At 41.3% G+C, this 27,804-nt stretch overlaps 1 pseudogene; it reads right to left on the bottom strand.

Annotated features, from left to right (window-relative positions):
- The window catches only part of LOC132123108 (S-adenosyl-L-methionine-dependent tRNA 4-demethylwyosine synthase TYW1-like), a 68,044-nt pseudogene that overhangs the window by 37,063 nt on the left and 3,177 nt on the right, over nt 1-27,804 (bottom strand).

Here is a 27,804-nt window from a genome sequence, read left to right as displayed (position 1 = left end):
AAAAATTTGACATCTGGACTGAAAATTGCTGATGAAAGACAGATGTCTTGAGTTTCGAACAGCAGACAGTTTAATTTGCGAATGATAAAATCAAATCATACTGACTTTAGGACTGTGCCACCCACCTAATACCATCCCCTGCAGATATCATCAGAGAACTCCCTTTCTTAGCTGCAGATCTGTTTTGTAGCCATCTACGCTAGACGTCTCTGATGAATTTTTCAGACTACTGCAGACGGGAAAAAAAAACACATCAAGCAAGTCTCCAAATCACCCCATATTCTGGAGTATGAAGGCAGTGCGATAAAACTAAACCAGTGGAGTTGTTTCAAATGCTTAGAAAAACCACAGGAATCAGTTCCCATCTTAAGATCCTTGAAAACCCATCGAGTGTGACCTTTCTATGCTAAAAGAGTCTGATCCAGATGTCTGCCAAAATACTTGAACTTTGGATCTGGTAGTGAAATCACAACCCATTACGAGCTGACGTCACCTGATTGTTGAGATGAGGAAGGAGACAGGAATGTGTTCTGTCACAACAGGCACATTTTGGAGGGAAAAGGAAATTTGGTGGAATTAGATTGTCTTATGACACAATATTGGAATGCCATTGCAAAAATATTCCTAAGTGTGAAGGACATCATTTTCTATCATGACTTACCTAAATCACAAAAGTTGGCATCAAAGCAGAAATGATTTCCCTTGGCAGTAACATTTGACTTGATAAAAGCAGCACTGTTTAATTTACTAATTTGTCATTTAGCTGGTGCTTTTATCCAAAGTCATGAATTGAGTTTGGGAATAGGCTCACTATCAATTCATCCGCTTAAATTTTTAAAACAAATTGGTCACAGGATATTCGGCGTTATTGCAATTAAAACTACACTTACAGCATATGATTTTTTACCATTTTAATTCGACCTGTTCTGGACTGTTGCAGTTCTGGCACTTAAATGAAATTTTAAAACACTTTTAATTCTCGATGTCATACAATCCTGCATAAAGTCCAGACTTTAGTTTTGGTCTTTAGTTTTGATGACCATTTGATTCATATCATGGGATTTAACCTACAAGCTTTCAATTAACAGCCCAGAACCCACCACACCACCCCAAAACATAAACTTCATGAAAGAATAAAAATAAGTTCTTGTGCAGTCTGTGACTGGACTACATGTTCTTTTTACATCAGATTTCAGCATTAACCATCAACTGTTATATCACCCAGATAGTTTGAAAAATGTTCTAAATTAATAATGAAGATGCATAAGGCAATGCAATGGGAAACGTAACTTTGGTTATGGTAGCTGACGGTCAAAATGAATAAGCAGCGTTGTGAATTTTTTTTAATGCTGCGATCACAGATATTTCCTATTCATATGGAATTAGATTTTTCAGAGGATGTCAGAGTTGGAAGAAAAACAGTATATAATCTGATCAATTATATTTTTCAGACGTTGTTTGAGGAAAAACACAGACGCAATTAACTAAGACAGGATCTATAATGAAACACCAGTTATCTAAAAAAGGAAAACTAATTTCATCCAAATATGGCTAAAGAAACCAACTTTACCAACTGTATGCTCTCCATCAAATTTTATAAAAATAAAAAAAAAAATTATAAAATAAATTAATAAAAATCTGTGTCCCCTCCATACGTCTGTATGGTGTAATGAGAAAAATCTGCATAAGTATGTAACACCTATGAAGCAGCACATGAAATAAAACTCTCATACATTGCTTTACAAATGATGTCTCAGCAAGATGACCTTTCCATCTGATCTCAACCCGTCAAACTGATCCAGCAACAAACCTCATCCCCTTAATTCAGCTGAAAGCTGATGGATCCACTACTGATCTGATCCAGCAGATGCTGAAGAAAGTGACAGGGTGCAAATGAATAAATTAGACCCAGTCGAACTGCACTTAGAGCCTGTCCTGTTACTGCCTTCTGCAAACCGTAGTGACAGCTAAATATACCCCAGTGTCTGTTGGACAATCTCTGAAACCGGGAGGGTGTTCAGAGTGTAGAGACGTCAACATAGCGTTATGTCACACAATGTCTGAACAGCTTCCAACTGGATTTGTGAGGAAAAAGGATTTGAATATATTTGGCTATATTTATATCCCACCAGACAAACAAAACTAGTTATTTCTGTACAATTGCAGTGTAAAGGCCTATTAGAAGCATGTGAGAATATTCTGCTCTAAACAAATATTCTACCTAAGTTTTTGGCACAACAAGATTTCCAAAGCATACTTTTATTTCATGTCCACATTGGATCTGATGCAAAAATATCTTTCATGTCATTTGTTGCAATCACATTTTGTGTGCAATAGAATGTAGACTGTGGCCAATAAGTGTATCTAGTAATGAACCAACCCTTTCAGTCCACTGGTGTTTATTTGAAGGCGGTAGATGAGGTCAGCTGAAGGTAACAGACAGCGACGCTCCGGGGAGTCCTTACCTCTGAACTGGCGAATCATGTTCCTGTGGTTCTCCAAAGCTTCCTGAATGATCTTCTCGGCTGGGTCCATTTTCCAGTGCCACTCTGTGCCCACCGGGTTGGTGTGGTGTCTGCACCGAGAGAATGAGAGAGGACAGGTCCTGTCAGCACATCACCATCACAGCATTACACGGCCCTGAGCATAGATTCATTCCCCTGAGAACAACACCTGCACCCCCACTGCGTGCAAATTAGTGTCCTGTGACCCTTTCTACAGCTCTCACATCATATGAAAGGGCACAAATGTCAGGCAACAGGGCCTGCCACAAATAGCAACAGGAGCTGAGATGATGCTGAATGTGGCACCATACCCCTTCATTTCACCAGGGGTAGAGCCAAAATCTATTATGAGGATGTACAAAACTACATTTTCAAAATGGACTAGTCAGTGTGTGGTCTGAACAGCTAGCCCATTCTGCCTTTTTCCATTCTGTTTTTAGTTGAAAGCTTAAAGTTCTACCCCTCTAGAAGTTTCTTGTGTTGAAACCAAAAGATGATATTTTGAAGAATGTTTGCTTCCAAACATTTGTCAATTGACTTTCATTGTAGTTTTTTTGACTATCGGTGTACCTGTTTGTTTCCCAGCATTCTTCAAAATATCTTCTTTTGTGTTCAACAGGAGAAAGAAACTCTGAGGGTCAGTAAATGATGACAACTTTAATTTCCAGGTGAAATATTCCCTTTAATTATATAATTAAGACTACTATATAATTAACCCCTCCCCCCAAAAAAGGAAAGATTAAATAATTTTACCAATCTGGCCATTGTGACTCATTTCTATTAAAATTTAAAGATACTAATAAATAAGTGAAAGGATTCATATAAAAAAAACAACAACAACAACATTATTTTAGAAAATGAGAAATGCAAAAATTGAAAACTAAAATGGCAACGGCAATTGAGTAATAGAAATATATATATTTTTAAAATCTATTTAGTAAAAAAAAAATCCAAATTCAAATTCAAAAAACTAAAGCAAGACATATTTGAGTGAAAATAACTCCTTAAAAAATATTTAAGTTTTAAATATTTAAGAATATTTAAAATTACAATGTGGTTATGCTTAGGGAATCAAAACAACCAAAACACCGTAAAAACCTTAAGACTGATGACATCATTAACAATCAACAGGCTTGATCTTTTTCCACTCCTGCCTTTGTCAAGATGGGCTTTCTAGGCTGAAGAGCCAACGTTTGAGATGGGTTTAAAAGCTTTTCCTCTAATGCCTTTGCTCAGTTTCATGCGATACAGCCTAAAATATCCTCCCCATCCACATGAAGAGGACTCTTCAGACTTATCATTTTGAGTGCCACTTTAACCAAATTACTCCCTTTACACAAAGTTCAATATTTCCATCACATTCCCGAAAGCAGAGGACTAAACGACTTTCACATTTTGAAACTTCATCAGCACATTTATTTGCATTATGTCATTAACTGTATGGCATTTGAGGATACACGCAGCATGTGGCAATGAAACGGATTGAAAATTTGATTAGTGCAACGCTCTGAGTCACAGCGGCATGACACGAAACACAACCCACGATGCCAACATCAAGATCCGATACACCGCTTATACACAAGGGCATAAAAATAGAGTTCACTGACAGTCTCAAGATGATGATTTTTCTTCATTAAGCCGCATTATGCCACAAAATCAGCTGATTCAATGAGAAAATTTGGATGCGAAGTGACAGATTCACTCAACAACAGGATCAAAGCGCTCACTGAGACGCCTTCAATCTGCTGCATTAATCTGACAGCGCAGCTGAAACTATACACACAGAAGTTGAATTTTGTGCATTGTATGCTGTCTCAATATGTCCTGTCCTAGAGCTGTAGGGCAGGAGACAGTGTCCTGTCAGTTTATGGGTGGACGTGTGCGTCACGCTCACAGTGTTAGGGTCACTCGTGGTGGAAATCATCCCAGATCAACTCTTCAGAGGAGGTGCGCTGATGCTCTTTGACAGCTCTTTTTTCTTTTCCCCGCATAAAACCTTACTGACAGTGACACCAATATTGAATTGTACCTTCGTTCCACAAATGTCACTGTGAATCATCACCGCTGCATCTACCTTTGCTCTTCCAGTTCATTCAGATAGACATCGCAGCTGTTTGCTCGGGCATCTTTCAAATCAGTGAAAGTGTTTTTTGTTGTTGTTGTTTTTTTTACAGCAGCACAATGTTTCCTGACAGGAACAGTAGGGTTTGTTCAAACCCTAAATATGAGCAATATACACCCTACTTCATATTCGCTGAATGATATCCAATACTTGTTTCTTACTAATTTTGGGGTGCTAATTCCAAAAATAGTGCCTGTTCTGTTATAGCATCTTACACTTTCTCACAAAACATTCAGCATTTTGTAGGATTTCTCATTTTGATAAACATTTGAAAGGTGAAGTTTTGTTTTATCCATTAATCGATAAATCTGCCATGAAGGCACAATTTCTGACAAGAGTCAGGTTACAACTATTTGTTCAATTCTCAGCCCATTTTCATGCACATGAATGATTCTGAAGACATTATTTCACGCCTAATCCTGATTTCAAGGTCAGAATTATATAAAGAAAATGCAAACATGATCCAGATGTTTTCTGCTGTATGTTTAATTAATAAAATAAAAAGACTACCTCCAGCAGAAAACACATTTGTTGGCACAGGCCAGGCTCGGCGTGGTCTCCATGCAGCGGTGTGATTCAATCCCATAGAAAGTGTGTTTATAGCAGCCTCCTCTCCCTCTCAGCATTGACTAATAAAAGAAAGCCAGCATTTGTTTCATTTATACAAAGACAAAACTGTTCCTGTCAGGAAACATTGTGCTGCTGTAAAAAAAACAACAACAACAAAAAACACTTGCTAAAGAGCCTTGATAACAAGATTAATTGGAGGAAACAACCTACCTTGGTCCAACGACACAGTTTTACCCCAGAGTGACTTCCTATTAGTTTGTACCCTACAGACAAAAAGAAAAAAGAAATAAAGATGGAAACAAGGCACTTACAGTATGTAGAGATTAGCACATTAGCTAACTTGTATTATAATAAATTTGATTTAATAAAAAAATAATAAATTTGTATTATTTTTCAAATTCAAATTTTTTCATGTCATGGTCGAAAACAGATAAAGGATCAATAATATAAATCTATTGTACTAAAGGAAAAAGTTTATGTGGAACACATAGATTCAGGCATCACAGTGTTATAATGTACAGTTAGAAAGATAGATAATATCCAGGATCATGTGACCCTGAAGACTGGAGTAATAATGCTGAAATTTCAGCTTTGCATCACAGGAATAAATTATATTGTATACATTAAAATTAAAACCAGTTTTAAATTGCAATAATATTTCACAATATTACATTTTTTTTTACTGTTTTGGTGAGCAGAAGAGACAAAGTAAAAAAATAAATAAAAATAAAAATCAATACCAAAATCGCACTAACCCCGAACATTTGAATTTTTTTAAATGTTCCTTGAAAACAGCAACAATATTTTCAAAAACAGAATGTGCATTCATGCAAACTTAACATGGATTGCAGATTTTTAATTGTTTTGCATAATTTGTACTGTGTGAACATTAGACATGGCCTGTTCTCAAGTCCATTTAAAGTTTCATTTTTTTGAACAGCTGTTTGAAATGCATTGAATCATTATTTAAAATAATCTTGGAGATTTTTTAATTGCCTAAATCAAAAATGCAGCCGTGTTGAAGCCTGCAGTGATGTTTTTCTTTTGTTATGGCAGCCGTCCCCTCTGCATACTGTATATATTTTTTTGAGAATGTTGCACTCCTGTTGCTGTTTGTTATTCTGCACTAAACTTCATGCCAATAAATAAGAAATATTGCTGACTTGTGCATTTCCAGCGCTCTCTTTACATTCGTCCGTTATTTGACATTGAAAAAGGAAACGTTTTTTTTTTTTTAGACATGGAAAATCGATTTTACAATCGATTCAATGGTGTTCATTGAATCGATTGTAAAATCGATTTTCCATGTCTAAAAAAAAAAAAACGTTTCCTTTTTCAATGTCAAATAACGGACGAATGTAAAGAGAGCGCTGGAAATGCACAAGTAAGTAGGTAGTAAGTAATTCTTAAAAATTGAAAATTATTTTTTCACAAAAGTGACAGCCCTAATCTTATTAGTCACAACCAAGAGCACATTAATATGACCGACCATCATACACAAAGGGCACAGTACAATAGCTTAAAAACAGCTGTATTTAACACATCAGAGGGGGTGTAGAAGGTGATGTGCTGTACTTTTATAAAATAAAGAGCGTGGAAAAAAAAGGTGCATTTATAATGTACTAGGAAAGAGACAGGCTTATATTTTCCATTTTACAGTCTGCTCAGGATCTTTAACATCCAGCAGGAGAAATGAAGGAAATTTTGCTACAAAGCTCCTCAATACATCTAAGCAGATTGGAAGGCCAAATGTGCTCAAGTCTGAGCATTTCCTCTTAAGCACTTTTCTAAGGTCATAGCCTCGTTCTCCCACAACTGTGCTGCATCTCTTTTGGGGAATCTGACACAATTTAGACTTTAATCCATGTGTAAGGGCCATCACAGGGGCAGCCAACCTCCTATGCCATAAAACCACAGAATATTAAGGCATAGCTCTTTGCTTGAAAGGGCTGGCAGAGTTCACATCACAGCTTTCACACAAGAACTAGTTTTGTCCTTTCTTGGGGGTTTTATAAATCTCCATCGACCTTTGTCGCATGGACAAAAATAGAAATGAAAATAACAGGCTTGGGGCTTAGTAAATGATGTACATTTTCAATTTCTGTGAATTATTCCTCTCTTTTTCTCTTCCAGAATTTCTCTCCTCATGTATGAAGGAGTGTAAGTGCTAAGAAAAGCAGCAGGAGTGAAGTTCCATACTAATGATCCCAATCTAGAGTCTCTCTCCCCTGTTCATTAGCTAAACTCCACATCAAACACGTTCTTGTCTTTTATGTCTGCAAATAGCTCGCCAGGGCTGAGGAGGTGTTCTCTCGTCTCTGTCTGAAGAACAGCATCTGTTTGGAGAGAGCCGGGTTCAGAGAGCAGGTTTGTTCTCAGCTGGGTAAAGGCTCAATATTTGGGCAGCAGAAGGATTCCCTGTGGTGGTTCATTCGGAACGTAATGTACATGTCAGTAAACTTTAAATAACTCTGAAAGCAAAGCAAAATGAGCTGATGAGGAACAGCACCAAAACAGAACTTCACAAGATCAGTGGTGCACTGCTAAGGGATGACTTTAGTTTCATTACTGCAGGTTTTCATTTCAAGCTGTTATTTATAATATGTGACCCTGGACCTCAAAACCAGTCTTAAGTGCCAATTTTTCGAAACATCATCTGAAAGCTTTCCATTGATGTATGGTTTGTTAGGATAGGACAATATTTGGCCGAGATACAACTATTTGAAAGTCTGGAATCTGACGGTGCAAACAACTCAAAATACTGAGAAAATCACCTTTAAAGTTTCAAAAATTACGTTTTGATATATTTACGATATGAAATTTACAAAATATCTTCATGGAACACAATCTTTACTTAATATCCTAATGATTTTTGGCATAAAAGAAAAATCGATCATTTAGACCCATACAATGTTTTTTTGGCTATTGCTAAAAATATACCCCAGCGACTTAAGACTGGTTTTGTGGGGTTTCCGGATTTTAATCTTCCTGACAGCTTATTTTGTGATAAGGACAAGACATTTACCATATTCTGGTAAGAAACGATAAGCAAATAACGACTTTTGGGGAAAAGCCCTTTGAGCAGTTAATTTCTCCTCCAGTTGTGCTAGGTTAAGTCTCATTCAATTTAAAGTGGTGCATAGGATTCACTTTAGCAAGGCCAGGCTTGCCCAGATTTATCCGGGGGGCTCGGATGAGGGATCTAATAGATGTTCTCAGACCCCTTGTGACTTGAACCATATGTTCTGGTCATGCCCCAAATTATTCAACTTTTGGCAGTCATATTTTGATGCAATCTCAAAGATTCTGGCTTTGAAGATCTGTCCTTCCCCCCATATAGCGATTTTTGGCAGACCTCCGGACGAACTTAATTTGACAACAATTCAAATAAATGTAATAGCTTTTACCTCTCTAATTGCTCGTCGTAAAATTTTGACTCTATGGAAGTCACCCTTACCACCGTCGTTCAAAGCCTGGCTATGTGACACGTTGTTTTTCTTAAAACTTGAAAAGATCAAGTTTACACTCAGAGGCGCTACTGACAAATTTTATTCTCATTGGAAACCACTATTAAATTATGTAAACCAGATTTCCGTTAGGGAAATGTCACTGTAGTGGCATATTTAGTACGTATCAGCATTGGTTCCTACCTCGTTATGACTCACTGTCTGCCCGCCACACCATAAGCTACACTATATGGAAAATCGATAATTAACCCTCATGATTCCTGCTAATCCATGAACCCTAGCAGCCTGGCACAGCGTCCTAGGTATCGGCAACTAACCTCTAACTTTAATATTTTTTTTTTTTTTTATCTTTTAATTATTTTAAGTTTACTTAGTCTTTCTATCCTACTTATTTGGTTTTGTTTGTATGTCTGACTGGCTATCGTGAGGGTGGGTGCTAGGGAGGGATATGGGATAAAACCATAAAAGGACTGTTATTCTGAATTGTTTATTCTTGAAAATATGGCATGGAGACTTGTGTTGTGTCATGTTGCAGATGTTGTTTAAATGCTTTTTCCAATAAAATATATGAAAAAAAAGAAAAAAAAGAAACGATAAGCAAATAACGATTTTTATGTTTTAGCCAATAACTGATAAATGGCCTATATTAAATTTATGCAATAAAAATAAAACAATAACTACAATAAATTTTCAAAATGCTAGTGAATTTAAACACCACAACATAATATGAAAATTGGATATTGATTTTCTGATTTTATAACATTACATTTAACGTAGTTTTTAAATTACTGGTTATCTTATGAGAGTTCTCTCGTACTGCGTCTTAGCTAAGACGCTATGGGAAAAGTCTCTTTTCACGAAATACTGAAGCAAAAAATTATCCTTAATTTTGAATTATTGTTAAGCGCATTTGCAGCAGCACACAGCCATAGGCGAGACGGCTCGCTCGCTTCGCGCCTTTCATGCCACTTCCCGCCGAAACGGGTGTGGCCCAACCCTATAAAAGGAGCTCGAAAAGGCTGACTCACCTGATTTTCATCTCTTCAGCGAAGCTCACCCATCGTTGGATCACGAAGAAGCGAGCGCCGTCAGATAGCATCTCAGCGGGACGAGCTATTCCTGAAGCCGCTGACCAACGCCGCCTTCCACTGCCGTTCCTGCTGCGCGTTCCGGCGCACATATCCTTTCAATTCTGTTATATGCAACTGTTCTTTATGCATGTTTGTGTGTGTTCGCCCTGCGACACGCACTCGTAAAAGAGCTTGCGTCTTTTTTAAGATGCCTTCCTGCGGCTCGTCAGAGCCCCACTCAGCGAGGGAGACCGGTACGTCATCTGTGTCTCCTGCCTGGGTGAAGATTATGCAGCGCTCGTGCTCGCTGACGGCGGATGCCCTCTCTGCGAGCTGTTGCCAATGGTGACTCTGAGGACTCGCTTGGCCTTTTCTCTGAGCCTGCATTTTCTGCTGTGCTGAGGCGCCGTAAAAAGCGCCGCTTCCAGCGGATTCCGGAACCGTCTTCAGCTCAACCGAGCTCGCCGGTTCGCCCTGCTTCACCGGCCTCCCCTGCATCGCTTCCCGATGGGCGGTGCCTGCTGTCTGCCGCCGCGTCGTCCGAGGAAGTCGATCTCAGGGCCGCGTCGAGGGGAAGAGGACACGTTCTCTCTGCTAGCTTCGGGCAGTGAGGGCTGGGCGAGCTCCGGGGATCACACGCCTTCTGCTCAGAAGACCAGCAAACGAGCTGACATCGAGAAGGAGCCGAGGCGAGTGCTCACGCTGGCCGCGACGAGTCTCGGCCTCGAGTGGTTTGCACCAGCGCCCCCCCTCTCGTTCCCGGCTGGATGGTAGTTTCCTTTCGGATGAGCGTACTTCTCAAAGCCCGCCTCATTTCTTCCTGAGCTTCACGAAGAGGTGGCAAAGGCTTGGAACGCTCCATATTCAGCGCAAACTCGTTCGTCTGTCTCACTAGCATTCTCCGCACTGGATGATGCTAAAAACAGGAACTACCAGTCACTTCCGCCAGTGGAACAGGCGATAGCAACGCACCTTTGCCCGCTCTCTGCTGGACGGCGGACGAAAGCAGTGTTGCCATCTAAAGCCTGCCGCATGACGTCATCTCTGCTCACGCGAATCTTTTCTGCTGCTGAGCAGGCTGCGTCTGCACTACACACGATGGCTGCAGATATTCCAGGGTGATCTCTGTAAACTGGACGAGATGGGACCTGAGGCTATCTGTCACGCGGATTTTAGGAGTGCTTCGCTACTAAATCCGCTGCACAAGCCATGGGACGAGTTATGGCTTCCGCTACGGTGGCTGAGAGGCATCTAGGGCTGACGCTCTCAGACATGGCAAGCGCTCCGGTTCTGCAGCGAGTCGTGCTAGACCGGCCTCGGAAAGCTCTCAGCCACACCCCCCGCCTCCTGCTGCTTCATCGAAGCGCCGGTGTACGAGCTCTGCTGTGGCCGAGTTCTCACCCAAGCGCGCCGCTGTTTCAGTTCCAGGAATTGTGACTGTCTCAGCGTTTTCTGCAACGCGCAAGCCTGCACAGTTGCCCGCTTGCCTGCACACAAAAGCCGTTATCACAACAGATTCAGCAACGCAGCTCGAGACCCCGTTCTCGCTCTACCGGCCGTCGCCCCGCGCCGCGGGGACCACGGCAGAGGATTACGGTGAGGCCGGAAGCCCCGAAGCCATCCTAAGAAAGCGCCGGTGTTCGAGTCGCCGCGGCCGAACTCTCACCCAAGCGCGCCGCTGTTTCAGTTCCAAGGATTGTGACTGTTTCAGCATCTTTTGCAATGCGCAAGCCTGTACGGTTGCCCGCTTGCCTGCACACAAAAACCGTTATCACGGCTACCCAGATATTTCCCGAAAAAGGTGTAATTTCTGGTGTCCCGGCCATGGCCGATGGTGCTATAAATGTAGTGACGATGCCCACTGCTCAGTGCCCATCTCCACATATAAGAACAGCCCTTCACACAGGGCTCGGGCCCATAAAAGCGACTCAAGTCGATCGCGCGCACTGCATAGTAAACGTGCCCACTCCTCAGTGCCCACAAACACTATGTCACACGCGTCATGTGGTTTCTGTAAAAACAAAACCCGTGCACGTTTGTTCTGCCCAGGCAGACAGCGAGTCTAAAGCAGTAAATGTGCACGCTTACAGCCCACAATTACTCACAGACAGCACGAGTCCCACTGAACCCACTCAGCCCTCCCTCACTCGGTTAAGCACCATGGGGGGGTCGAGGACAAGCGATCTGCCCGCTGTGATCAGCGCGCTCCCCGCCTCAAATGTCACGAGCTTAACGCCCATGTTAGAGCACATCGAAGCGCTGCCATTGCCCAGCAACAGAGCGTGCTTCGCATCCAACCCCTAGCCGTTCATGCAGACGCATGGTTAGCGCTTCCAGGGGTTCCGGATCGGGTGCTAGACATTATAAAGGGAAGCTACTTGCTACAGTTTTTTTTGACGCCCTCCGCGCTTTTTAGCGCGCGTCGAAACTATGGTCAAAACAGAAGTAGCGCACCTACTTCGAGCCGAAATATCAAAACTGTTGAGCAGAGGGGCTGTGGAGCCTGTATCTCAAGCTCAAAGCGAAGGGGGGCTGTACAGCAAATACTTTCTAGTGCCCAAGAAAGACGGGGGTCTCAGGCCCATACTGGATCTAAGACAGCTGAACAAAGCATTGGCAAAACGCAGTTTCAAAATGCTTACAACCAGGAGACTCCTCGCGCATATTCGCAAAGGAGACTGGTTCATGTCAATAGATCTGAAGGACGCGTATTTTCAAATACAGATAGCGTCACGTCACAGGCGATACTTGAGATTCGCCTTCGAGGGCCAGACATTCCAGTATACAGTCCTGCCGTTCGGCTCGTCCGTGGCTCCTCGTACGTTTACGAAGTGCATGGACGCAGCGCTCGCTCCTCTCAGACTCAGAGGCATGCGAGTGCTGAACTATTTGGACGACTGGCTGATTCTAGCTCAATCACGATCAGAGCTCGTGGAACACGGGGCCATTTTACTCGATCACCTCGAGAAACTCGGTCTCAGTGTCAACTGGACGAAGAGTTCGCTGAACCCCAGTCAGACGATACTGTTTTGGGGTATAGCTCTGGACTCACGTTCCATGACGGCGCGGCTGTCGCCACAGCGTGCGTTGGGCATTCAGCGCGCAGCGAGCTCTCTCCGCTGCGGCGCGACCTTCTCGCTCAGAGAATTTCAGAAGATGCTAGGTCTCATGGCCTCAGCATCTCTAGTTCTTCGGTGGGGCCTGCTCCGCATGCGCCCCCTGCAGTTCTGGCTGAGAGCGCGAGTACCACGCGGAGCATGGATATCCGGTCGGCTGCGTCTCAGGGTCAATCAGAGCTGTGTTACAGCCCTGAAACCCTGGACAGCGAACGACTGGTACCAATCAGGTGTAAGCCTGGGGACTTCCTCGAAAGTGAAGATGGTGTCGACAGACGCCTCCACTTCGGGATGGGGAGCGCTGCTCGAGGGCAGACTGTCCTTTGGCCTGTGGTCAGAAGGGGAAAAGCTCCAACATATCAACTGTCTGGAAATGCTGGCAGTGGAGAACGTGCTGATGAGCTTTTGTCCCCGAATCAAAGGCCACCGCGTCTTAGTCCGCTCGGACAACATGTCTGTGGTGTCCTACATAAATCGCCAGGGCGGTCTCTTCATGTGCCTGGGCTACAGAATCTGGGTCCAGACAGGCTGTCCAGAAACAACATTCCCACGGGCGAATGGTCTCGACACCCGCAAACAGTCCTGCTGTTGTGGGAGAGATTTGGCAGGGCAGAGGTGGACCTCTTTGCGTCCCACGAAACGCTCGCTGCCCCGCGTTCTTTTCCAAGAACGAAAGCGCGCTGTCACGGAGATGGCCGTGCTGCCCGCTTTATGCTTTTCCCCCCGTCTCCCTCCTTCCGCAGGTGATAGAACGGGTGAGAGAAACGGGATCTTCAATACTGCTTGTAGCACCTTTTTGTAAGAACCAACCATGGTTCGCAGATTTGATGCAGTTAGCAGACACTGCCTCGTGGTCAGTGCCGTGGAGGAGGGATCTCCTCTCTCAGGCCGGGGGCTCGATTTGGCACCCTCAACTGGAGTTGTGGTCCCTCCATGTGTGGGCACTCAAAGGTTACCCGCTGATCTCTCAGTGGGAGTGCTAAATACCATCACTCAGGCTAGAGCTCCATCGGCACGACGGCTGTATGCCTCGAAGTGGTCGGTGTTCTCCAGCTGGTGCACAGCTCGGGGATGTTCACCCCTTAGTTGTGAGGTGACGGAGGTTCTCTCCTTCCTACAGGAGCTGTTGGATAAGGGCAGAGCCCCATCCATGCTCAAAGTTTATGTGACGGCTATCGCAGCGTTTTCTGAGACAGCGCTCGTTCAGTCAATGGGAAGGAACAATTTGGTCATCCGCTTCCTTAGAGGAGCTAGGAGGCTGAATCCTCCCAGACCTCCGTCAGTCCCTGTTTGGGGCCTCGCGACGGTTTTGGAGGCCATGAAGGGTTCCCCTTTCGAGCCTATCCAAACGATTAGCCCCAGCATCTGTCGTTCAAGACAGTGTTCTTGTTGGCTCTCGCTTCAGTGAAGCGTGTGGGTGACCTGCACGCGCTCTCTGTGAGCCAGTCGTGCTTGGAGTTTGGGCCTAATGACTCAAGGGTCATACTCAAACCTAGGCACGGTTATGTGCCGAAATCCCTCAACACGCCGTTTCGGGCTCAGGTTATTGCCCTGTCTGCCCTGTCGGTGTCAGGAGAGGATGGAGTCTTCTTTGCCCTGTTAGGGCTTTAAGAGCTTATGTGTCTCGCTCCGCTGTCTTTAGACAGACTGAGCAGCTGTTTGTCTCATTCAGTGGATGTTCCAAAGGAATGGCTGTTTCGAGACAGACTCTATCCAGATGGATAGTTGACGCCATAGCGTTAGCTTACGCTCCCAGGGGCCTTCAGTGATCGCTGGGCGTCAGAGCACACTCCACAAGGGGCGTCGCCTCGTCGTGGGCGTGGTCTACGGGGATCTCCTTGCAGGATATATGTATGGTGGCAGGTTGGGCCTCGCCGTCTACATTTATCAGGTTCTATAACCTGGAGGTTCCCGCCTTGCAAGCAAGGCTGCTGTCGGTATAGTCGAATCAGGGCCCTGATTGGAACTTTGAGATTGCGAGCGTTATGCGCTGCCGACTGTTATATGGGCAGTATTGCGTAAGACCCGCATTGCCACATTGGTCAGGCCTTGCCTCGACTGTGTGATGTCATATTGCCGCATCTACGGATGCTGCTAGATATGGGACGGAGGGTCCCCCCCCCCTCCTGTCCTGGACTCTCTGTGAGTCTCAGTGACTGTGCACTGTAAATCCTGTTTCCCTTTTTAAAGATTCATTTAAACTAGGTGAGCATTACATTTGCTTTCATCTACATGCAAAAGTGCGGGAAATGATAATCGAACACTGACTGATACAGATTGTTAAAAAATAATGATACTGACATACAGGCATCCCTAATTGAAACTATGAAGTGATGAGAGAGAAATGAAGCTAGCAAAAAGTCTGACCGCAAAATGCTGAGACTGACCAATTAGAATGAAATTAAAGCTACAATAACAAATTCTTATGCTAATGGTAGTCCTCACAACCTCGGTCCAGCCTCTGCTGTGCAGTGTGTGTATGCAGCTGGAGGCAGGCTGTGCTAATGAAAGGTGTGGAGTGAGAAACTCAAGGGAACTCCAGCAGCAGGAGAGGAGTAATTGGGCTTTGCTGCATCATTAAGCTCAGCACAGTCACACCATCAGAAGCTCCATCAGAAACCAGACGACGAGAGTCAAATTTGTAGCGCACAACAGGAGACTGGTTGCAGCTCTGCAGCCAGAGTTTCTTAATAACAAATGTGAGATACTGCTTAAAGAAAGGAAAAACTGTCAAAAGTATGAGAAATAGTCATATTTGAAAACTAAGTTTACTGTAATGCGGCTGACACTCTGCCAGCACAGAGAACCTAATTACCAGCAGGGCCTTGCCATCCGGTTTTTTGAAAGATGAAAAAACAGAGACGTATTTAATAAAGCAGCTGGGAAAGCAGGAAACGACCGTCCATCATCAGGGAAATGGGACATAACAGTAATCAGTGAGGGGCTTGTTTAACTATAGTGCTTCAACTAATACAGAAGCTAATTTCAAGCTAGGTGTCGAACTTTGCAAAGCTAGTTTCATTTTAAATTGAAAGAGATGGGGGTTTTATAAGTGGTGCATTTCTATTACAATTAAGGTTAAGGATCTGAAGTTTGGGTAAGACTTTTTTGTCTCTCTACCTCACAAAGGCAGCATTTATTTGATGAAATTTATGGTAAAAACAGCAATATTGCAGAATATGATTATAATTTAAAATGACTATTTTCTATTTGGATATATTTTAAAAATGTATTTCTTCCTGTGATGCAAAGCTGAATATTCAGCACCATTACTCCAGTCTTAAGTGTCACATGATCTTTCAGAAATCATTCTAATATGCTAATCTGCTATTAAAAAAAAAAATTATTATCATATTATATTTTTTTTTCAATGTTTAGATAAATAGAAAGAACAGCATTTATTTGAAATAGAAATCTTTTGTATCATTATAAATGTCTCTCTCAAAAATCTCTCTCATCAAAGATCAATATAATACATTAAAAAAAGGTAGTAAGTTAGTGTAATTATATGATAAAAAAATCCAAAGTCTTTATATTATAAATGTGGTTTAAATCAGAAATGGTAGCAATGAAATTTGATGCACACAGTGAAAATCTCAAACTTTTACACAGAAAGCACTTCTGCAAGCTACAAACACAAACTCAAGACTAGGTACCAAACAACAAACAGGAACAGGAAACGCCGGCACTGCAAACACAAACACAACAACCTAACCATTATAGGAAGTGAGCATTTTACGGAAATATTGCATGGAAACCACTCACATTTCCTTCAGAAAAATTTGTTGCAAATATAACAAACAGTGAAATGCACAAGGACATTCAAATTTATGAAAAGTTAAAATAAAATTAAAAACTATGCATTTGCGCAGATACCCATTGTACAACAAATTTCATTTCTGTCACAGGCGTTTTTCTTTGCGGGAGTGAATAACTCAGGCGGGGTGAAGGCCGTGCTGTACCTTGTTTAGTCAGAGCATCTCTCAAGGCTGGAATGATCATCTCTCTCCGGTCCTCCTCTGAATCGCTCTTCTTCACTCCATTCTGCTTTGACAGCTTCACCCTCTGAGAGTCCTCTTCATCTCCCATCAGCCTCTGCAGCACATACAACCACAAAGAAAGAAAGACATGAAACCAGCCACATAAATAAAATACATTCTATTAAAATAATAATAGTATTGTGCATAACTCCGAAGCATATAATGATTTTTCTGTCATAGGAAGTAGTTCAGGCAAGCTTTAATCATTGTACAATACCCTGGAGTAGATCGTTCAGCTGACAGCAGTGAAAATACATCTTATCAAGACATTTCCAGGTTATTTTTTTTTTTTTTTTTAATGCGTACACATGTAGTATAGCCTAACAAACAGAATGTAGCCTAATGTCATAGCTACTTTCTCATCAGCATCAAAGTTAATGAAGGAGGTTTCCTATTTATCATATATCACATCACACATTAACAAAACCCACAATTTCATATTGAACTGTAATTATGTAATGGATTGCATAAATCACAAGCTTGGAAACAGATGCTGCTTTGATGGCACTAACGGGATGGTTTAAACAGTAATGACACTTTCAGCCATATGGTTGTGATGAGCCACACTGATGAAGGTCTTGGACTACCATCGCTGACCTTCAGCACTGAAGCGCTCTTATGTGAACAGACTGCATTAAACTTTATTGCCATTCCATGCTGCAGAGTTTCCAGAATATACAATCAGCTGGAAATCAAGTCTGACTTATAATTCCTGCTTCTTTTCCCTGAATGTTACTATTCCGTAGTTCTTCCCAAGTACACATGGCAGCATTAGCCATTTTTTCCACACTAAAAGGTCAGAGACAGTCTGGCTTCGGATTCAGACACAGTGCTGTAGACAGTAGATGAAGGGAATAATCAGGCAAGCTGGACACCATAGGTCACATTAGATGCTGTACCCAAGATATTCAAAGGATGCACAAGAAATGTGCAGTATATAAAACCAAAGAGTGTCAAAAAAAAATTAACTGCTAAGAAAACAACATATAACAAAGGTCATGCTCTTAATATGCCCTAGATTAAATAATAGGTTTATTACTTTTTTTTTTAAATATTAATCAAAAAAAAGAAAAAAAGAGGGCTTTTATTTCTACAGCTGCTTTCTCATATTTATTTTCCTACATCTCTGCCCCATCATACGGTCTCTGCCTTGTTTTACATTCTAGGACAAAACTTTGAGGTCCCTCAGCATCTGGGCTGAGAGACAGGTGCTAAACCAGTCGCTGTTTCTGTGACTTTGTTCATTTTTTCCAGAGTACACAATGTCCCTTGAGCAAAATCCAACAACAAAAGCGGGTGGAATGCACCAGGTGGGGTTGGATTGGCAGGCAGACATTATACCCTTTCACGGCGAGATCTGTCGTGGAACTGCTACGCACAACATAGAGTCGACTAGACTGCAATCTGTCACCCAAGATTCATCTCGGCGTCTCTGCACTTTCATCCCTTTACTGCAGCGCAGCGGCTCTCCGCACCCCTCCTCCTTCAGACTGACAGAAACAGAGCCGCTCTCTTCAGCTGGAAACGCTCCATTTCCCACAAACCACCCATGCAAGTGACAGCGGTGATGCAGGCAGTGGCCCTGCAAAGTTCAGGCTGAGCAGCTGACACATTGAGACGGACAGACCGCCAAAATGACGACAATTTCCACCTTGCTAATACGTAGCAGTGAAAACATAGCCTCAATCCACACCTGCATTAAATCTATGCATGACATTATAATGTGTGCTCTAAGGTGGTATCGGTTTGTATATTCACTTTTAGTTTAATCCACACAGACAGCGGAATTTCAGGATAATGTCTCAAATAGGAGCCTAAAAGAAACAGTTCACCTGAAAACACACAAACTGTCATTATCTACTCACTCGGTTCTAAAATTGAACACAGCTGCACCATGGAATACAAAAAGGAATATTTCTGTTGGAATCTACATGGCTTTAACAGTTACATGACCTTTTTGTGAAGATAATCAATAAAATAAAATAAAAATATATAAAGTTTTGTTTCACAGAACAAACTAATTTGTATAGGTTTGGAATGACATGCTACTAATTGGGTTTTAAGAGGTAAACATCTGTAGACGGTATTTAATTCTACACAAATCTCTATAGTGCAGGATAGATTACCTTTCATTTGGTCTATTTTTTTGGAATAGAAACTGCTAACTTTAAAAAAAAAACATACGTTACCTTTCAAAACAAAAGTTTGAGGTCAATAAGATTTTCTTTTAATTAATAACATTTTTTTTTTTTTTAAACACTGATTCAGTAATATGCATTAAATTGGTCAAAAGTGACAGTAAAGACAATTATTATGTTGCATCACATATTTATTTTAATAAACACTGTTGTAATAAATGTTTATTGAAACAAAGCAAATTAGAATGGTAAAGAATCATGTGACACTGAAGACAGGCATTTAGTTGTTGAAAATTCTGATTTTCCATAAGGAACGAATTACATTTTAAAATACATTAAAATAGAAAACAGTTATTTTAAATTGTAATAATATTTCACAATATTCCAGTATTTTATGAATTTTTTCAACAATTAAATGCAGCTTTGTTGAGCATAAGAAAATCCTTTCAAAATCATATATTAGGCAAAAATTTATTTGTGCCAACAGTTGTAATAGAGAGTAGGCTAACATCTTTCAGGGGGTCTATAAAGGAGCAGTATGCAAATTTTACACCACCAGCAGCATCATGTGGAACTAAAAAAAAAACACTTTTCAAAAAACCTTCTCTAAGCTCACACCAATGGTCAAGACAATGCAACAAACGTAGGGGCACAAAAATGTAGGTACTCAAACAATGCAGAAACTGCCACTGAGCCATACATGCATCAAATGAACCTTCTGCACATCAAGCTGGGATAGGACCAATTATTTTAAATTACACTCATCATCTTTCTGGTCAGAAACACAGGGGTAGGAATCATTACAGATTCAAAAATAAGAAATGCACATCTATTTATAAATCACAACTAAAGCAGTGCAGATCATACAGCAATGTAAGCTCAGGTGTCTGCATCAGTAAAGCCAAGATACAATATGTCTCTGATGCCATCTGGAGCCAAAGAGGAGTAATTCTACATACGCAAGACCCAGATCTACACAAACTTGACTCTCTATTTTATAACAGTTGATATTATTGCAGCGTGATTAATAAATAATTATGCTCCACTAAGAATATGAATTATGCATGCATCTAATGAGGTCTTATATGCATATGCATATGCATACACACACATATATACATATATATATATATATATATATATATATATATATATATATATATATATATGCTGAGAAATTAAGAAGAAACTCTTTCAAAAATGTATTCATTGCCCTTATATGATATAAATTAGAAACTACGACTGACAGACACAACATCTGAGGGAGGGTGTGTTTCTCTTCTGAGTTAAAGGTGAGAGCTCCTTCTTGCTCTTGACCTCAATGAATGTGAAACAAATCCAGAGCCAAATGAACCAGTTTAGCTGGCTCTATATAAAAGCAACAACAGCTTTTGATGACACTAAGGCTTCTTAGGCTTCTGGACCTCAGATGTTGAATTACAATATTACTAGTTATATTTTTAGCCTGGCCAATCTGATATGGTTGTGTCAGCAGGGGAGAGAAATATTACAGGGGCAGCCCTAGTAAATAAATCAATGATACTAATAAATGTTTTTTCAAATCCCCATTAGCTCTCTCCTGTAATTATCTGCCAGCTGACAAACATTCATAGCTTCTGGGATGCAGTTTCATCTGTGTATCGAGAACACCACAATCAACTGAGTGCTGGAACTGCAAAGCATTTTACATTTACATTTAATCATTTAGCAGACGCTTTTATCCAAAGCGACTTACAAATGAGAAGCACATTTCTAAAAACATCTCCTGAAGCCGTTTAAACATGCATCCAATTCTGAAGCTCTAGTGCTCGCAGCCTCTCTGTTGCAAATAGGATGCGAGAAAGTGTGCATGGGGAGATTTGCCTGCGCTTCTGTCTCATGAATCACTCCTGCGCACAAGCTTGTGGAGTGGGCGTCAGTGATCACAGTTCACAGTTGCGTAAGTCCTCCCAACGCCTGCTGGAGCTGCTGTCTGCTGTAGCAAACCATCTGCCTCTCAGTCTCCTTCAATGGAGCCTGCAGCTCTCGGTCCTTTTAAAGGAATAGTTTGCCCAACTCTGCCATTATTTACTCGCCCTAATGTCAGTATAAAATCAGTCACTGTCATTTTTCATGCCACACAACGAAAACTCAAAGATCACACCATGCTCCAACATAGAAAAATGATCTACATTCCAAGTCCCCTGAAATCAAACGATAGCTCTATGCAAAGACAATATCAGATTTAAAGGCACAGATAAGAATAAGAAATGTAAATTTCGTCATTACTTACTCTCATGTCATTCCAAAACCATTAAATTTTGGAAAGCTTTCCCTTGGCCGAAGCTTATGTAGATTTATTAGATTTTAAAATACTGTGTTGACACTTAAGGGACAGTTCACCCAAAATTGTAAATTCTGTCATTCTTTACACACTCATGTCATTCCAAACCTGCATGAGTTTCTTTCTTCTGCTGAGAACTAAAGGTACGTACTAATACAGTTATGCACAAACTGTGAGTAGTGTACCGTAGGGTTTCAGACAGTGCCTTCGGTAAGCAACTGTAAACTACATACCGTTACACAGCTATCTTACACAGGTCTGTAACAGCTAATGCAGCCATATGCTTATAATTCGCATATTATGCTGCACACAGGCTCTCAATGACAGCTGATCAACAATTTCAACAGTAGGCTAGATGGGGGTGGGTTAAATGCAGAGTAAATTTCCCTACATGGATCAGTAAAAGTAATCCCCCAATACATGATTCACTATGAATATTCACATCACTCTAAAATGATGACGCGCCCACAGCAGCAGAACTGTACAAATGCTGGACAGCCACACACCATGCCACAGTATTATAAACCACCATATACACCTCCAGAACAATGTTCATGACTCAACACTCGTCAAATAATAAAGCACTCACCTGTCACTTCTAAATAAAGTCTGTGCATCTGTCATTCAATGTCCCTTTTAACATGGCCAAATAACTTGTTGTGCTTGGTGCTAGCTGTTAGCCACTCATAGTAGCAATCTTTGAAATGGCACACAAAACCTTTGTTGCAAATTCAGTTTGAGTAGTTTATGGTTTCTCAGTTATTTCTCTTTTGTCTGCAAAAGAGTGCCTTGAAAAAAAATCAGGTCAGCAACAAGATCTGGTGTAGAGGTGCCGGCGACAGCGGTTTGGAAATACCCAACTAAACGATGGACGCAGTGTTTAAAAATTGGGCTACTTTAACAATGTGGCTGCGGGTTGTTTTCATGTCTGCTGGTTGAAGCGACCTCAATAACGTCTCTGTAATGTGATTTTTAACGGGGGTACACCTCGAAATGCGATTGGGCAGGTTTTGTCGAGAAAACCTGGCAACCCTAGCTGGGGTGAGAACTGAGCACTTAGACCCAGAGGGCATGCAGTCATTGAACGTCAAAATTTGATTGGCTGATGATTCTGTCACTATTGCTCCTTACAAATCAGATGTGATGTCATTGAACAAAAGGGAAACACTATCTGTAGTGCTGGCCGTAGACTTTTTTTATGTAGGATATTCCAGTTCTCAAATAAACTTATCATAGGCCATTTTGTGGACATTACACAAATGAAAATGATACCTAAATAATAATAAAAACATTTTTTTACACAATTTTATTTTTTATAGGGCAAGCAGAGAAGGCCCTGCCGACCCTGACGGCCCACCACTGGAGTAAACACAGTGGAGCTGGTTTTAATTTTACCTTAGCTTTCTTCATATGATTCATCAAGTTCCCAAGGTCCTCCACATCAATGACGGAGCCATGAGACTTCTCTTCCTCAGAGGAGGACTCTGCATCACTGCTGGACTCCATCAGCTCTTCCTGAAAACCAAAAAAAAAAAAAAACCTGTAAGCTTTGGGAAAACTCTTGTGAGCATTTCAACTGTCGAAAATGTGGTTCTGGCTCAGATAAATGTAGCGATGACAGTATAAAGAAGCTGAGTGAACGTGAAGTTTGCCAGGTGCTTAAAATATTTATGACAGGTTTTTATGAAACTATTGGTCAGTTTGTCTGCTTGACAATCCCATTTTCACTGCAACAATAAAACTGAAGTGAGATAAACAAAATGGGAGATGTTTCTTTTTTGTTAAAACAGAAGTTGCCAATGTTTTCTTTTGGGGACATAATTTGAAGTTGTAAAAAGGTAATAAATTGCAATATAATCGCAATATATTTAAAATCACAATTATATTGTACCGTGACACAAGTACCGTGTTAATATCGTATCGTAGGGCCTCTGGTGAATCCCACGCCTAATTAGCAGTCATTTGATTTGTTTCATTCATCTTTAGTCAGTGGAAACATTTCCGAAAGCACTCAAGTAATGGCCCTGATGGGGAAGTCGTGGCCTAGTGGTTAGAGAGTTTGACTCCTAACCCCTAAAGTTGTGGGTTCGTATCTCAGGCTGGAAATACCCCGACTGAAGTGCCCTTGAGTGAGGCACTGAACCCCCAACTGCTCCCAGGGCGCTGCAGCATAAATGTCTGCCCACTGCTCTGGGTGTGTGTTCACTGCTCTGTGTGTGTGCACTTTGGATGGGTTAAATGCAGAGCACGAATTCTGAGTATGGGTCACCATGCTCTGTGCTGTTACCTCACGTCACTTTCACTGTGGAATGTAATCCAGAGCCAGATTGGTTTGTTGTGTCCAAAAGGGGAAAAATGGGTCAGTTTTGATTTCATGTGTCTTATTGAATGCAATCATTTATATGACTCAAAGGGGCTTTGAGTCTGAGTAAAGAATATGAGAGGGACATCTAAGAGAATTAAATTTCATCCGAAGTCAGTAATGTTAGCCCTGCTGTTCAGATCCCATTTACATGAGTGCAGCACAGACTGCAGGGGAACAATCTGCTCTAGGGATGTGCAGTGCGAGAGCAGTTACCATGACTACATGTGTTCAAAGTGATAACACAGAGGACGGCTGGCTTGCCTCAGAGTTGTTCTTCTCAGTGAGCGAGTGGCTGTCCTCCTCCTTATGTTTCTTCTTATTCTTGCAGCTGCCGTTCTTGCACTTGCCAGAGCAGGCTTTCTTCTCACCGTTGGCCAGGGCCTGGAACCGGCTCAGGAACTTAATTTTCCAGGCCTGGAAGTCGGCCTGCACGCTGCCATGTCGGCTCTTCACAACGTTGCAGTCGCCTTCTCCTCTGGTCATAATCCGTGCGGCACTCAGCATCCACAACCACTTATCTATATTCTTACTGACCTGAATACAGAAGATATATTTAGTGTAAGATGCAACACAGTCCCATCAAAAATGGAGAGAAAAAAGCAGGTGTGTCTCACAGTGTTATAATGGCCAACATAAACAGAGTTCCCCAGCCCAAAGACGGCGTATCTCATTCCCTTCAGGTAGGTTTTCCCATATCGGAAGTCCATGGAGGCTTCCTCAAGCCATTTACAGAACCATTCGGCGCTCTCAGTGGGCTTCCCATCTGTGTATGTGGCCACCAGGAACACACAGATCATCTTGATTGTGCACTAGAGAAAAATTATATCAGAGCATTAAGAAATATTTAACATGGTACTCATGGAAGCAGCTGTCTACTAAATGTCTGGGTCTTATTTCTCTAAAATCAAAAGAAAAAACTAACTTCTGACTTTATATAAAATGTATTATTTAATTTTATATCAAAACTATAAAATATATAATTTGACAATGTAACTTGGGGTAATAGATAATCTGAACATTTCTAGACCATTTCTGTTATTACTGTTCTTAATATTTAAAACAGAGCAAACATCTAAAATAAACCATGCTATAAGCAGGGTTGTTATCGTAACCTAAAACCATTTTTAGAAAAAATTGCAATAAAAAAATAAATAAAAATAAACTAAAAATAAAAAATTTATGAGATTTTTGAAATATTAAACGTATTAGATATTTAAAAAATCTAATTGAGCATTTTTTCTCAGTTTAGGGTTAATGTAGTTTTGCATTCTGCCTTTGTCTGGTGCTACAGAAGTTGTTTAAGGAAACAAAATAGTTTAATTATGTTACTTTGCTCTTATTACTGTTGGGCTTGGTTAAACTTCTCACTTCCTCATTTGTTGCTCCACTAGAAATATGCAATGAATGCAAAATCCCATTCAGATAATTTGTCATTTATGCTCTGAGAATGACTATTTTTTATCAACAGGTACTTTGAGATCTGAGAGGTGATATTAGTGAAGGTTTTGTTTACTGATAAACTTTTCTGACTGTTTCTGATATCAGATGGCCACTTTGCATAACCAGGATGAAGCATACTTGCTTGGAAGCAAGGAAGAATCTTTAACAGGTTGTAAGCTTCTGTCCATTGGTGATGTTCTTCAAGTATGTCTGCACTGAATGGCATGAAGCATGAAGCAGCAGTGCAGACCATGAAGGATGTCCAAGACTTTTGGGAAAAGGCCTGCATTCCCATAAGTCTTTTTCAGCATGCGGTGAAGAAGCTCAAAGACCTTGTAAGAAAATAAGAGGCCATGAAGAAGAACAAAGGGCGAAGGAGCGAAACAACTGCAGAATGAAGAAGAATTCAGGAAGACCTTGAATGATCTTTTTGACATTGCTCACCAAGACGCACTGAAGATGATTAAGATCACTGAAGATAGGGCATTTTTGGAGGCACAGTGTGAAAAGGGAAAATTGGAAAGCATGGTGGGAGCAAATGTAAAGCTGGCCAAGCAGAAAGAGATGAAAGCAAAGCAAGAACAGATGATGATGAAGTGGATTGAGAATAATGTCATGCTGGAGGCCTCTGCTTCTAGTTCCTCTGCCGGAGAAAGAGAGGGGAAAGGAGCTGCTGCAGCGGCAAGATGAGGAACTGTACGAGGGGAAAGAAGAACATTCTCAGTCTGGACATCCTTTCAGCACTAGATCAAACCAAAATTAAAATGATGGTTACACAGTACATACGCTGTCTGCTGTGCTCCATGCTTCTGGTCAGCGGGTTGATGAGTTCAATATCAATCGCTTTTCTGTTCAGCGAGCTCGTCATCGGTACCGTAAGAATCGCTTTGCGGAGCTCACGTCAGGGTTCTCTTGTGGAAAACCCCTAACGCTTCACTGGAATGGAAAACTGATGGAAAGGAGATGAGAAAGTGGACAGACTCTCCATCATTGTATCAGGAAGTGGCGTTGAACAGTTGCTGTGCATCCTCAAGTTGCCAGCTGGAACTGGACAAGCAATGGCAGAAGCACTCCATGAAGCAGTGAAACACTGCGATTTGGAGAACTGGATTCGGTCTATTTGCTTCGACACAACCTCAAGCAATCCAGGCAGGAAGAATGGAGCTTGCAGTTGTTTGAGTGGATACTGGGAAAAGATCTACTGCACTTGGCTTGCCGCCACCATATTCATGAGATCATGTTGGAGGAAGTCTTTCCCATAACCATGGGTCCATCAACCAGTCCAGCTTCACTGATTTATGCCCTGAAGATTTTCGCCTTGAGACATCTTCCCGCTCACACGAGCTAAAAGGAATGAAGGAACTATGTGTCTTTGGGGTGAAGGACCATGTAAAGTCTTGGTTCTGCTTCCGCCTCACTCGCTGCACCCAAAAAAAGTCAATGACTGCTTCAAATGACAGAACGACTCTGGTATTTCACTGAGGAATTGGTTGCACTGGCCCTGTTTGATCCAGATTTCACAGTGGAGGAAAAAAAGAAACTGGTAGCTGCAATGGAGACAGGAGCAAGAGAAGAGAGTGCACATACACCTACAAAGCATTGGAATGAAGGATTTGAGCAACTTGATCTCAGCTTGATCTCCATCAGGACTTCCTACATGAAGCTCATGTTACTTGAGCAAACAATGCAACCTACATCGCAGCTGAGGATATTGCCAAGAGCCTGACGGTCCTACTAATGGTCTTGTACAATGCTTTTATGGTCATTAAGACCAAATTTTGTTGAGCACACCCCAAACATAGTCCAATCTGAGAGAAATTTGGTTTGTTTCCATTTCTCATGAAGGGGAGCTGACTGGGCAGGTGAGAGCGGAAGATTTCAAAAGTCCAAAAAAAGGGCCACCCTTATTTCAGTGAAATTATTTTCAATTAAAACAGCCTAGACATGCATTTTAGCCTGTAAATGTTATCAGACAAAGTGGTAATTGAAAGATATGAAGCTCATAGTTATTCATGTTATATTCATAATACTAAAAAAAGTGAAATACTCATGCAAGCATGACAGATCCTGAAGCTTAATCCATCCAAAATCCAAAAATTCTGAAGAAGTTAAAATCAGCCTGTATGGGGCCAGTGAAGCACATGCTACGGTCACCTCCTCAGCCAGTCTGTCCTCGGGGTCGTACTCTTTCATATCTATAACCTCACACTGGATCCCCTGAGCACTGACGTCTCCAGCAAGCTCTTTTACAAAACCCTAGGCAGAGTTGAAAATACTAGTTTACAACCACATCACACAGTTGCATGTAATTTACGCTAATTAATTAAATATATATATTTTAATAATTAAATTGAAGGTCAAAAATTACGAACTACAATTTTTATGGTTTTGAAATAATTTAACATTTTTAAACATTATACATTTTTTTCAGGATTCTTTGATGTATAGAAAGTTTAACAGAAAAGCATTTATTTGAAATAGAAATCCATTTAACCATTTAACATTTTTAACACTTTTTATAAATTAAATGCATCCTTACTGCATTTTAAAAATATATATATTTTTAATCTTACTCCACACTTTTGAATGGTAGCATATGACAATTAAAAATATTGAGCAACACAGCTGTTTTCAACATTGATAAAAATA

This window comes from Carassius carassius, chromosome 41, assembly GCF_963082965.1.
Source record: "Carassius carassius chromosome 41, fCarCar2.1, whole genome shotgun sequence".
In the NCBI taxonomy this organism is placed as follows: domain Eukaryota; kingdom Metazoa; phylum Chordata; class Actinopteri; order Cypriniformes; family Cyprinidae; genus Carassius; species Carassius carassius.
The sequence above is the reverse complement of the archived record's forward strand: the minus strand, read 5'-3'. Positions and strand labels throughout refer to the sequence as shown.